The following is an 11,486-nucleotide window of genomic DNA, read 5'->3' as shown; positions in this document are numbered from 1 at the left end:
AGCAATTTATCTGCTATTTCATCTAACTGATCGTAAACCCTATCTACTTCTTGCTCCCTTTGATTGGTCGGTAGCATGTATATCTGAATAATGACGAAGTTCGATGGTTCCGCTTTTACTTCTCCTAATAATATTCTATCAGTCGATTGCTCTTTGTTTACAACGCTTCTACCTACCTTTTTGGTTCGCATTAAAACCACTACTTGCTGTCTTCCTTCTCCTCCGCTGTATATTACTCTGCAACTGTAACTCCAGTAATACCCGCTATCCTTCCAACTGACTTCACAGAGCCCTATAATATCTTAATTTCTTCTCTCCATCTCTCGCTTTATATTATTTCCCTGCCTTCATCCTTGAACTGACATTACCAGTTACTATTCTAACTAATTCTGTCCTTCTCTGCGTCTTCATTGCTGCTTCTCGCTTTTGATATGCAAGGATTTTGCGATGACGACCGCGGAAACCCTGCCTCCCCCGGCACCGAGCACGTCACACAGCCAATTGGGCGGAGTTCCGTAGTTGCCAGGACTCATATTCTCTGCAGTACCCATCATTTAAATCTTGGGAAATATAATTGAGGTGGCTTCCCGTTGCCTTTCTCAATAGCGTTTACAACGTGACACCATCGCTTCATGGTGTCCCACTCAACCCTTGCCCCATTGGGGTCAAACACCTTTGCAGCCGCCTCAATGATGAACAAACGCTACGCGGACTACCTTTCGTCAGGCTCCTATCCTTTGGTCTCGGTCTATCGACCATGGGTTACCCTACCAGGAGCTAGCTCTATTATATTTTTGTTGTTTAACGCTTTCTCTCTCCTATAAACTTGAAGATCAATATAGGAGTATAACTCTTGGGGGATAGAAAATCGAATGTAATGTTTTCAGTGCATTTAGAAAACGTAGAAGAGCATAATGCAGCGTACAGAGGATCGATTTAGTCGATAGGAAATAATCTATTTAATTTCTTAAAAAATAATCCTAAGTAAAATGAACCATCGTTGGGCAGATATGGATGGTGGAAGAAGTAGGTAGTTACCTACATGTAGAACTCGATCTCGTCATTATCTCCACAAATCGTTGATGTTTTAAGTAACAATTGGAATGTAGTACTTTTTTTATATTCTAAAATCAAAAAATGCTCAGTATTCAGCTGTCAGTTGGTCGCAGTGGCCCATTAGCTCAGTTGGTTAGAGCGTCGTGCTAATAACGCGAAGGTCGTGGGTTCGATCCCCCCATGGGCCAGATTTTTTAGATCCACAAATCAGATTCTATGTTCCATCGTTCGCTATTCATTAGTTAATATTGGCGTAATTGTTAATCTAAATTGGATTTTGTTTTTCGAAGTTATTCAAAAACAAAAATATATTTTAGGAGGGGGGTGGTAACATCTTTTTTCCACTCCTCAATCATATGAGGTTCGTGTTTTATCGATTGAAGGTATATTGGAAGATCCCCAACTCACCTCTTTTCTCTTTTGTCTTTCAACTTACTTGTATATACCCTAGGTTAATTCCTTCTTCATTTTTTCGTAACCTCTGCTAGCCTTCCTACAGTCTAAAAAAAAACTGTTCTGCATCTCTTTCTTCTTTTAGCAGCCTCAATGGAAATTTTCCATTATATCGCCTTAGCGATCCAAATATCTTTTCAGTGATTTCTCGATTCACCGTTAAAGACTTTGTTCACATTGATGGATCTACACCAAAAGGGATAAAGCACAAATTATGTAAGCGAATGCGTCAATAAATCGGTTTTTAATTGTAAGTGATGGAAAATGGGGGAAATTAATAATAGGTCCATGGGGGAATCAAACCGACGGCCTTCGCGTTATTAGTACGACACTCTAATCAACTTAGCTAATGGGCCACTTCATTGGTAAATTAATCTATATAACTTTATTTTAACAAGAATGGAATAATTCCATTACACATATTCATTGACAATGGAATGATCAACAACCTGCGACAAAAACTACTAGGGTAAGATAATTTGGTAACGAGCTACGTTTTATACTCGCCATATTTGGCGAATAGTTGTTAATAAATTGTAATATAGAATAACATACCATTAACCCATAGTGGTCCATTATCTGAGTTGGTTACATATATATATATATATACACACACACATACATATATATACATATGCAGAAGAAGGAATTTACCTAGGGTATATACAAGTAAGTTGAAAGACAAAAGAGAAAAGAGGTGAGTTGGGGATCCTCCAAATATACCTTCAATCGATAAAACACGAACCTCATATGATTGAGGAGGGGAAAAAGATGTTACCACCCTCCTCCTAAAATATATTTTTGTTTTTGAATAGCTTCGAAAAACAAAATCCAATTTAGATTAACAATTACGCCAATATTAACTAATGAATAGCGAACGATGGAACATAGAATCTGATTTGTGGATCTAAATAATCTGGCCCATGGGGGGATCGAACCACTGCGACCAACTGACAGCTGAATACTGAGCATTTTTTGATTTTAGAATATAAAAAAAGTACTACATTCCAATTGTTACTTAAAACGTCAACGATTTGTGGAGATAATGACGAGATCGAGTTCTATATGTGGGTAACTACTTACTTCTTCCACCATTCATATCTGCCCATTCATTTGCTTTATATTTTCACACACACACACACACACACATATATATATATATATATATATATATATATATATATATATATATATATATATATATATACATATAGCTTCGAAATGGAACGCTCTTCGGCGACGCATAAATATATAAAAACACAGATGTAGATTTTTAAACCATAGAAACACAAAGAAAGGACACTCACATATGTTGGATTGACGTTTCGACGGCACGGCCGTCGTCTTCAGAATGGAGTTCTCGGGGAAGAGCAGAGAGGACATGTACGGGGGAGAGGCGAGGGAAGGAGAGTGAAGGGACCAATAGGATATGTAAAAGGGGTGGGAGGGGATATGTAGGCAGCTATATGATGCATTCAGTGGGCTTAGTTCAGCCCAGACGGTTGAAATGATGGGGTCACCCAGATATGCGCCGTCTCGCGGGTTAGATAGTAATATAGGATGTAGTGGAGGTAGCTTATAATAGAGGTGAGATTCCGCCTTCCTCCTACTACTATGACCGTGTGGGTCCAAAACACTTCCAAGATGCGTAAACTGTTCTACCTTCTCTAGTTTTTGCCCTCCTATTTTAATGTTTAGCTTTGCCTTTTTCTTTCTATAAAATCGCATAACCTTTTTTTTATTAATATTGATTCTCATCCCATATCAGTTGCACTAAAATTCCAATTCACTCAGCAATGCTTGCAACCCCTTGGCTGACTGATAAACTAAACTTTGGTTATCAGCAAACCTAACTGATTAAACGAATTCCCCGCCCACTTTCATTCCCACCTCCAGTTCTTCCCATGCCTCTTTGATCATTTCCTCCACACATACGTTGAACAACAACGGTGATAATGGGCAACCCTGCCTTACACCTCCACCTAACACTGCCCATCAGGACTCCCCGCTCCCTACCCGAACCTGAGCAATCTGAGGCATGTACAGGTTGCGGATTAGCCTCCTTTCCCTCCAATCTATTCCTATTTTCTGCAATATACTCATTAGTTTTTCCTAATTTACTCTATCAAACGCTTTTTCGAAATCTACGAAACAGGCCAATACGTCCTGATTATATTCTATATTCCTCTCTCGTTAGTGATCTCAATACTGCAATGGCATCACGCGTACCTCTCCCCTTCCTAAACCCAAACTGATCATCCCCTAAGTAATTATTTGCCCTACTCTCTATCCTTTTGTTTATGATCCTGAGAACAACTTTAGCTGCGTGGGATATCAAACTTATTGTCCTGCAGTCCTCACATGACGTAGCCTTTACCTTTTTTCGGAAAAGGGACTAAAACTGTCCTCACAAAGTCTTCCGGCCAGATTCATTCCTCATAGATACTACGAATCAGTCCATATAGCCTCTTCCTCCCACATTGGGGGGGGGGGAAATTGCAGGGAATACCTAGAGGGAAATTAAAAATGGCTTTTAAGGGTGGGAGTTTTAAACGACCGTAAAAGCTAGTATAAATGCGGATTCTCGAGTTCTCGCCTCTATATTGGTGGCTGAATCAGGTAGGGATTCTAGGATGGCAAGGGAGAAACAGTGGTCGAATGAAAGATTGTGGGAATATGCGTGTGAAGGGATAGGAAGAGAAGAGGGTGAGGCAGAGGCAGATTAAATATATATTTATATATGCATATGTATATATATATGTATATATGTATATATATATATATATATATATATATATATATATATATATATATATATATATATATATATATATATATATGAGACGAGGTAGTCCCCCAATTCAATCCATGGCACCGATTGAGCCGATTGTCTGCGCGGCGGGTTGACCCGCCGCCACTCGCCGGGTCCTGCCTCCCCAATATTGCGCGTCTCGTACTTTAGGTGTCGACCCCACTTTCCCCATTCCTTCCCTATCCAACTCCATCCTTCCCCGGGCCTCTCAACCCATCCCCCACAAATCTCGTCCCTGCCAGCTGACCGCTAACATTCTGCAGAGATCCTTCCTGCAGCCTCCCCCCGCACACCACATCTCCTCTTCTCCTCCAGCTCCTTCAGTCACCTCCCCCAACCGATTTTGACACCCACCACGTCACCTCACCCTCTCTCGACGAGACATCCCGTCTCATTTACCCTTTCCCACCCCATAGCGATTGACCGACAACTCTTGAAGCGTTTTCCTCAACCCGCAACTCATACCCCGATAGTCTTTCGCCGTTAGGATGGTATCGTCGATAGTACTAGTAGATAGTATTTCAATCGGAATCTTGGTTGGCTGAGGTCATGTACTTCCGGGACAGGGTTTTTGTGATATTCATTTTCGGACAATTAACTTTGATTTCAAATAAATAGTTGGTATTCATTGATTCATTAACATAACGATAGTTCTACAAGATCACTACTACATCCAACCCTGAATCGTCCCGGTGGAAGCCAATGGCAGAAGTACTGGACATATTTTTGAATAAGTTGAATTCCCAATCCAAAAATATAAATTTCTCTTGTGAAAAAGAAACCAACCATAGTATTAACTTTTTGGACTTAACAATTACAACCACGGATAAAGGCTACGACTTCGCAATCCACAGGAAAGAAACTACCACAGACCATGTCATCCCCTCCGACTCCCGCCACCACCCCTCCCACAAGATGGCCGCCTTCCACTCCATGCTAAACAGATCTCTCAATATCCCCCTGTCCGCCGAGAACTTCGCCAAGGAAATCACGGTAATCAAGGCATTGCAGTGAAGAATGGTTACGAAGAAAGTGTCATCAGTAAAATGATAGATAAAAAACGCTCCCTCCGAGCACAGAGACTGTTTTATAAATCATCGGTAATTAGTGAAGATAAGAAACGATGGTGCAAACTTAGTTACTACGGTAAGATTACGCAGTCCATTGCCAACCTTTTCCCGAAGGAAGAATTTAAAATTGCATATTACAACAAATGTAACTTAAGGGCTGTGTTAAACAAAACCAAGGACAATATTGACATTAATGACAGAAGTGGTATTTACAAACTCCAATGTGGTGACTGTGAAATTTGTTATGTTGGCCAGACTGGACGGTCGTTCAGAGTAAGAGCAGAGGAACACAGAAGACATCTACGAAACGGTGAGTTAAACAGATCCCATTTCGCCAAACACCTATGGGAAAGTGACCACAGGAGCGATTTTGTCCCAGAGATACTTCACCTCGAGAAAAAGGGAAGAAGAATGGATTGTCTGGAGGAGCTGGAGATTAGGAAGCATCAAAAGGAAGGAAAAATTGCCAACGAGAATATATTTGTGAGCAATTCCCCCATTTTGGATATTTCTCTGACCACAATACATGACGCCCCAACCCCCGCTGTGAAAGGCATACCTAACCAAGCTTCCACTTAGCCTACATCCACCCCACCCCTCCCTTTGAGTCACCCACGCCCAGTACCACGCTCCCTCTCACACCGCCCCCCCCCCTTTTACCACCCCCCCTCACCCTCCTCTCCCCCCCCCCCTCAAATAACTATATATTCTGGAACTCACTGATTCTATGTACCTGATGATGTCGCCTATGCGACGAAACCGGTCGACTTGTAAAATAAAGTGTGGAAAAAAGTACCATCTCTCTTTTGATTTATTAGAATGGATTTCCACAAAGTGAAGCCTGAAACCATCGAGTTTATAATGGCAGAAGTGTTAGGTTGCCAGCTATTAGAGCGTAGTCGGTTGTTGATTACTGGCATTCGGAAAGTTTGAAAGTTTTTGGAGCTAATATTTCCTTTGATTGTTGTCTTGAAATGAGGGAGCGGAAATAGTTCCTTAAATCGATCGGTTCTGACGCTAATTTCCCTCATCTTCTCACTGTGGTCTCCTGTAACTGTGCAATGCGATGCTGCTATTCCATTTTTCTTCAGCGTTTATACTTGTATACTTTTATACTTATTCACGTTTTATACTTGGTCCACTCGTATTTCTCTTCGCGGCGCCAACCCTTCTATTGCCCTTTCCTACGTTCCTTATCCATCTATTGCGTCTTAAGGCGTGATCCAATCTATCAGACTGTCCTGTTTCTCAACTTTCTCCATATTATGTTTTTCCTCCTCAATTCCTCCATTGGCGTCTTAACTACCTATACTATCTCTCCAGTAAGGATGACGTCAGTATATAAATGAAATAATCTTAGAAAACTCCATCAAACTTTTTTTTACTATACGACGCTCACTTTGAGGGTGCACAGAGAGACTTACTTGCCCGGGAATAGAACTTGGGTTTCCCTCCCTCAGCCCTCCGGTCAGTAGTCCAAAGCTCAACCCCTGGATTACCGCGACCCCATAAGCTTGCGTTATCACGATGAATATTTCAAAAGAGGACGGGTTAATAAGTGCATTTTCAGCAAAAAAGAAATAGAATTTGCGACGAATATTTTTATGAAAAAATTAACATCGTGTTGCGGCTAAATTTGAGGAAGTAGAAGTGTAGCCGTAGACAATTGAGATGCGGTTATAGAAAAGGTTTGGAAATTGTGAACTGTGGAGGCTTTCACGCTGCGAATTTGAAGATTGGGCCTGAGAAGAGAGGAAGTTGGTAGTGGGTAAAATTAGTGAAAGGTAAAACAAATGATAATTTAATAGAGGGAAACTATTGTCTTCATGGATCTCCTGCCCCACCATTAGATTTCGTCCCTTGCTCAGGGTACCCACCTTATGGTACCGATGCTATATGACGATGAATCCACTGCGTAGCGAAAAAAGTCGCAAAAACTCCTTTTACCCGAGGTGTGCTGAAGTACGGGGGTAGTCTGAAATGTTTCCAACCTAAAAAATAAACGAGTGCTTATTTTTTCAAATTTATTTTTATTTTTCAACAATGTCACCTTTTAGTCGACGCACGTTTACCAGTGATACTGTAACTTTTTTAACCCTCACAAAGAGTAGTTGACATATTTTTCCGCAAAATAGGCGTTTACGTATACGATAACCTCCTCTACCGATGAAAATCTCTATCCTCCAAGATAAACTTTAAGGTTAGGAGACAGGAAAACGTTGCTGCGGGCAATATCTGGTGAATACGATGAGTGGTCCCCCAGAACCACAAAAAACCTTACAACGACTCACTCAAACGGTTGTCAAACAGCGACTGGGTTTCCAAAGTAACTGAAATTTTGGTGAGTACCTTTCAACGCACACGCGCACATATTCTCCAAACTCTGTTGAAGAGTGCTGCCATCTTTATATTGAGCTCAGACACTTTTCAGACAACCCTGGTATGCGCCATTTCCTTCAAAATGGATTTCCACAAATTTTTGTCTGAAATAATTATCCGCGCACCCTAAGCGGTTTTTACCGGGAAATGAGGAGTGAATTCATGGGGGAGGGATTTGATGCCCGACCGCTAGGTATAGTAGAACCAAGGTCGGGAAGATTTCCATGGTCGCCGTCCCTTCTTCCGCCTCCGTGGTGCCCTTCCCTCCACGGAAAGGGAGGCCGCGGTAAGGGGGCGCGTGGTCGGTCCTACACGTCACCCCTTGCAGCGCAGCGCATTGATTAAAGGCTGAATTTCTCTCCCACGCCCCTCCGCCATCGCCCACTCCTTGACTCCTTGAAAATCCTCCACCGACCTTGACGGAGGATGTTAGTGTGAGTGGGAGAGTATGGTCACCGGTATTAATTCCACGTTTCAGACGGCATCGAAAACACGTACGTCGTAGGGCCGTGTGGGAAACCATTGTTACTTACGATACATCTACTCCGTATGGTTTCTCTTTCGGGGATAGATCAGATCGATTTGAAATTTTAAGCTACGATCTCAGATAGGAGTTCAATTATGCATTAGTATGTTTATTTGGCTGTGACGGTGGGAAATTGGTTGGAGTTCATTTTAATCCCCTTCTTTTTAATAAACCCTTGAACTTCTACTGTAGGTAAAATTGACACTTGTTTGAAACGAAGTTTTCCTACACCACCATGCAAGTCTTTTTTCGCATTAATGTAACATTTTAACAAAAATAATGTGACGGAAAGGTTAACTTGTTGAACAGTAAAATAACATATACTTTTGACTTGAAATTTTTCTCTATTTTAATGCAATGCATTGAAAAATTTGCAGATTTTTTTCTCAAGGTGGCTTTGGATGAAATGAACAGCTAATGGTTCCTTTTTGAAGGTCAAAAATAAACTTACAATGTCTCCAAAGGCAAAATAAAAATTGCTGTTTTCTAAATCACATATACTGTGAAAAATATGTTTGAACCTATTGTGCACGTTAATATTGGGACAATTTTTTAAACAATGGAACATATATTTATACAAAGGTAGGTTTATTTTCACAAGGACAATGCTTAAGGCACTAGCATAAGATATGCGGGGGAGTAAGTTTCCAAAACTACGACCCAACAGTCTATCCTCCATCAGAGTCTTTAACATTTCATTTCTTATATAAGATGTTATATTTCTTCATAACGTCTCGTGCATTCACTTTTCTTGGCTTCGAAATTTTCCCGTCAGTCTTCTCTCTTTTCCAAGAAAGTGTAAAAATTTCTAGTTTGACTTCTTTGCCAGTCGTTTTATTTTCTACGGACTTCTTAACACCCCACATTTCGAAATCCTCCAATCTACGGTTATCTTTGCCTCATCGGCGAAGTCTTTGGACCATATCAAATACGGTTCAAGTAAAAGAGTTTATCAAGCCTATTGTGTCTCACCTTGTGTTACTGTCACCAGTACAGCATTTATATGACAAATGGTTTCAAGGAATAAGGGGTACAAGTCAGTCAACTTTAAAAAGTTCCTAGATTCGACCCTGGACTTGGAAGAAGTCCTTCCGATTAGTTGGTGTCTAATTCAGGACTTACTGGCAAATGATTTGTTGACATCCTAAAACCTAAACCGAGCTTTCGTTGCCAGCGTCCATGTGGCCAAACAATGCAGACCGTGACAAGAAAGAGTTTATTTATACTATGAAATACTTTAACTCCTCGAGTGCGATGATTTTACTATTGTTCTGAATGAAAAACATTTGTGTCAACATTTTTTGTGGTGAGGTGGACCATTATAGCTTGATTTTGATTACCTCGAGTGAAAAGGGCATTTTGTATTCAAGCAATAAAAATAGGTCTTTCTATGTTACAAATAATTATGTATTTAGTGCATGAATTGGGCTATGAGAAAAATATTTTTATATCAACTTCAAAACATCATCATAAATATTTGCCATATTCGGCCGAATGCATTTTGATTGTCACATTAGTCGAGTTGAAAAGATGAATAATTCTCTTTGGAGGGTTAATGTAACCTCTCCAGCGGAAAGGGTCCGACGAATAGAGAAGGATTTATTTGTTATCTTTATTCGAGCGGTAGAAATTTGAGATGATTCGATTACTCTATTACAGTCACAAATAATTTTTGACATCTCAACTAGCATGTCTCTCTTATCTACACAGGGAATCCTTAAAAGGTGACCCGGCATTGATTTTTGATGGAACCATAAAGGCGACTGCACGCTGTCTTTAGCTCACAGCGTATTAAGTACTGATACACTTCTAGATTCCGCCTTAGGGTAACAACCCGCATTACAGTAGACCATTTCCAGGTCAACATGCTGTCTACCTGTCCCTTCATCCCGTGCGCAGGGTGTAACCTATTCCTCATCCAACTTGTTTGCTATTCATACTTGCTGATGGATAATTCGAAAGTCTACAATAATGCAACTTCGGCCGCTTGGTCCCTGCCGTGACGTGATCTGGTGAGAAAATTTATCAGTATGATTTCAACGATAACTCCGAGCAAATAATTACAAATCTATACTGCGTGCGTATTATACATAGATTATTGCTCCCTCCTGGACATTCGATAAATTTTTCAGCCTTAATTTTGTCTTGGGTGAATTGTAATGGGGAAGTTTTCTCTCACCGAGACCGTCAATTTCGTATGTGGGTCACCAACTTTTGGGGGTCTTACGGAGTGATCGATAATTTGAAACGAAGAGATGGTGCCCACGTGCAAAAAAGCTATCCTCATTCTCCCCGTTTATGCTTCACTTTCTTAAAGAGTATCTTAAAGGTCATTTCGTACTTTTTCTTTCAAGCAGAACTATAAGACATTCCTATATCTTGCGAATGCCATTAGATGCAACACATTCTAAGTATTTGAAATATTAGTACATATGCTCTACACATGAAATATACATATACTACACATATGTAGATTAAGAATGGTGATTGCCATATTACTTGTGATACATTATTTTACTCTTCAAGATAAAAGGTCTGTCCCAAAAGTAGTGGAACTGAATCGATTATAAAAAATGCATTGCAAGAATTGATACAACAGCTCAAAAGTCTCCGAAGCAGCACCCATATGCGTCCACACACCGAGGCCATTGACTTTTCCACGCCTCGAACGCTTTCTGGAAGGCGGCGCCTGGAATGCTTCTAAGCTCCCTCGTCGCGGTCTGTTGTAGCGCTTCCTCCGAGCCGTAATGACGTCCTTTCAGCGCAGATTTGAAATGGGAGAAGAGAAAAAAGTCTGATGGGTCATTGTCTGAAAAATTTGAATCCTCACTCATATGGTCGAGAATCTCTCGGTAGATCCGCGTACGAGTTTCCTTTTGTTCGTCCGAGAGCACTCGTGGCATCAACTTCGGACACACCTTTCTCATGCCCATGTTTTAGGTCACAAGTCGATACACGACAAAGTCTTCACTCTTGAAGATTTCCATCACTTTTTTGAGCCGAAGGGCATCCTGAACGTTCGGCGTCTTCAAAATCCTCTCTACCCTACCGAAACAACTTGTGCCGCGCAGAAACACCCGATCTTCCCTTGGCATTATCACCATAAGCTTCCTTGAGCATTTCATTAGTCTTTTTCCCGGTTTTGCCCAGTTTCACGCAAAATTTGATGGCTTAGCGCTCTTCCAATAGC

The 11,486-nt window shown here is 40.9% G+C and overlaps 1 non-coding gene across 1 annotated transcript; it reads left to right on the top strand.

Annotated features, from left to right (window-relative positions):
- The first annotated feature begins 1,170 nt into the window (after positions 1 to 1,170).
- On the top strand, positions 1,171 to 1,244 carry TRNAI-AAU (transfer RNA isoleucine (anticodon AAU)). The gene has a single exon. It is a non-coding gene; the product is annotated as a tRNA-Ile (tRNA).
- Positions 1,245 to 11,486: the final 10,242 nt, after the last annotated feature.

Source organism: Hetaerina americana, unplaced genomic scaffold (assembly GCF_022747635.1).
Source record: "Hetaerina americana unplaced genomic scaffold, ioHetAmer1.1.p SCAF_8, whole genome shotgun sequence".
Taxonomy (NCBI): Eukaryota; Metazoa; Arthropoda; class Insecta; order Odonata; family Calopterygidae; genus Hetaerina; species Hetaerina americana.
The sequence above is the reverse complement of the archived record's forward strand: the minus strand, read 5'-3'. Positions and strand labels throughout refer to the sequence as shown.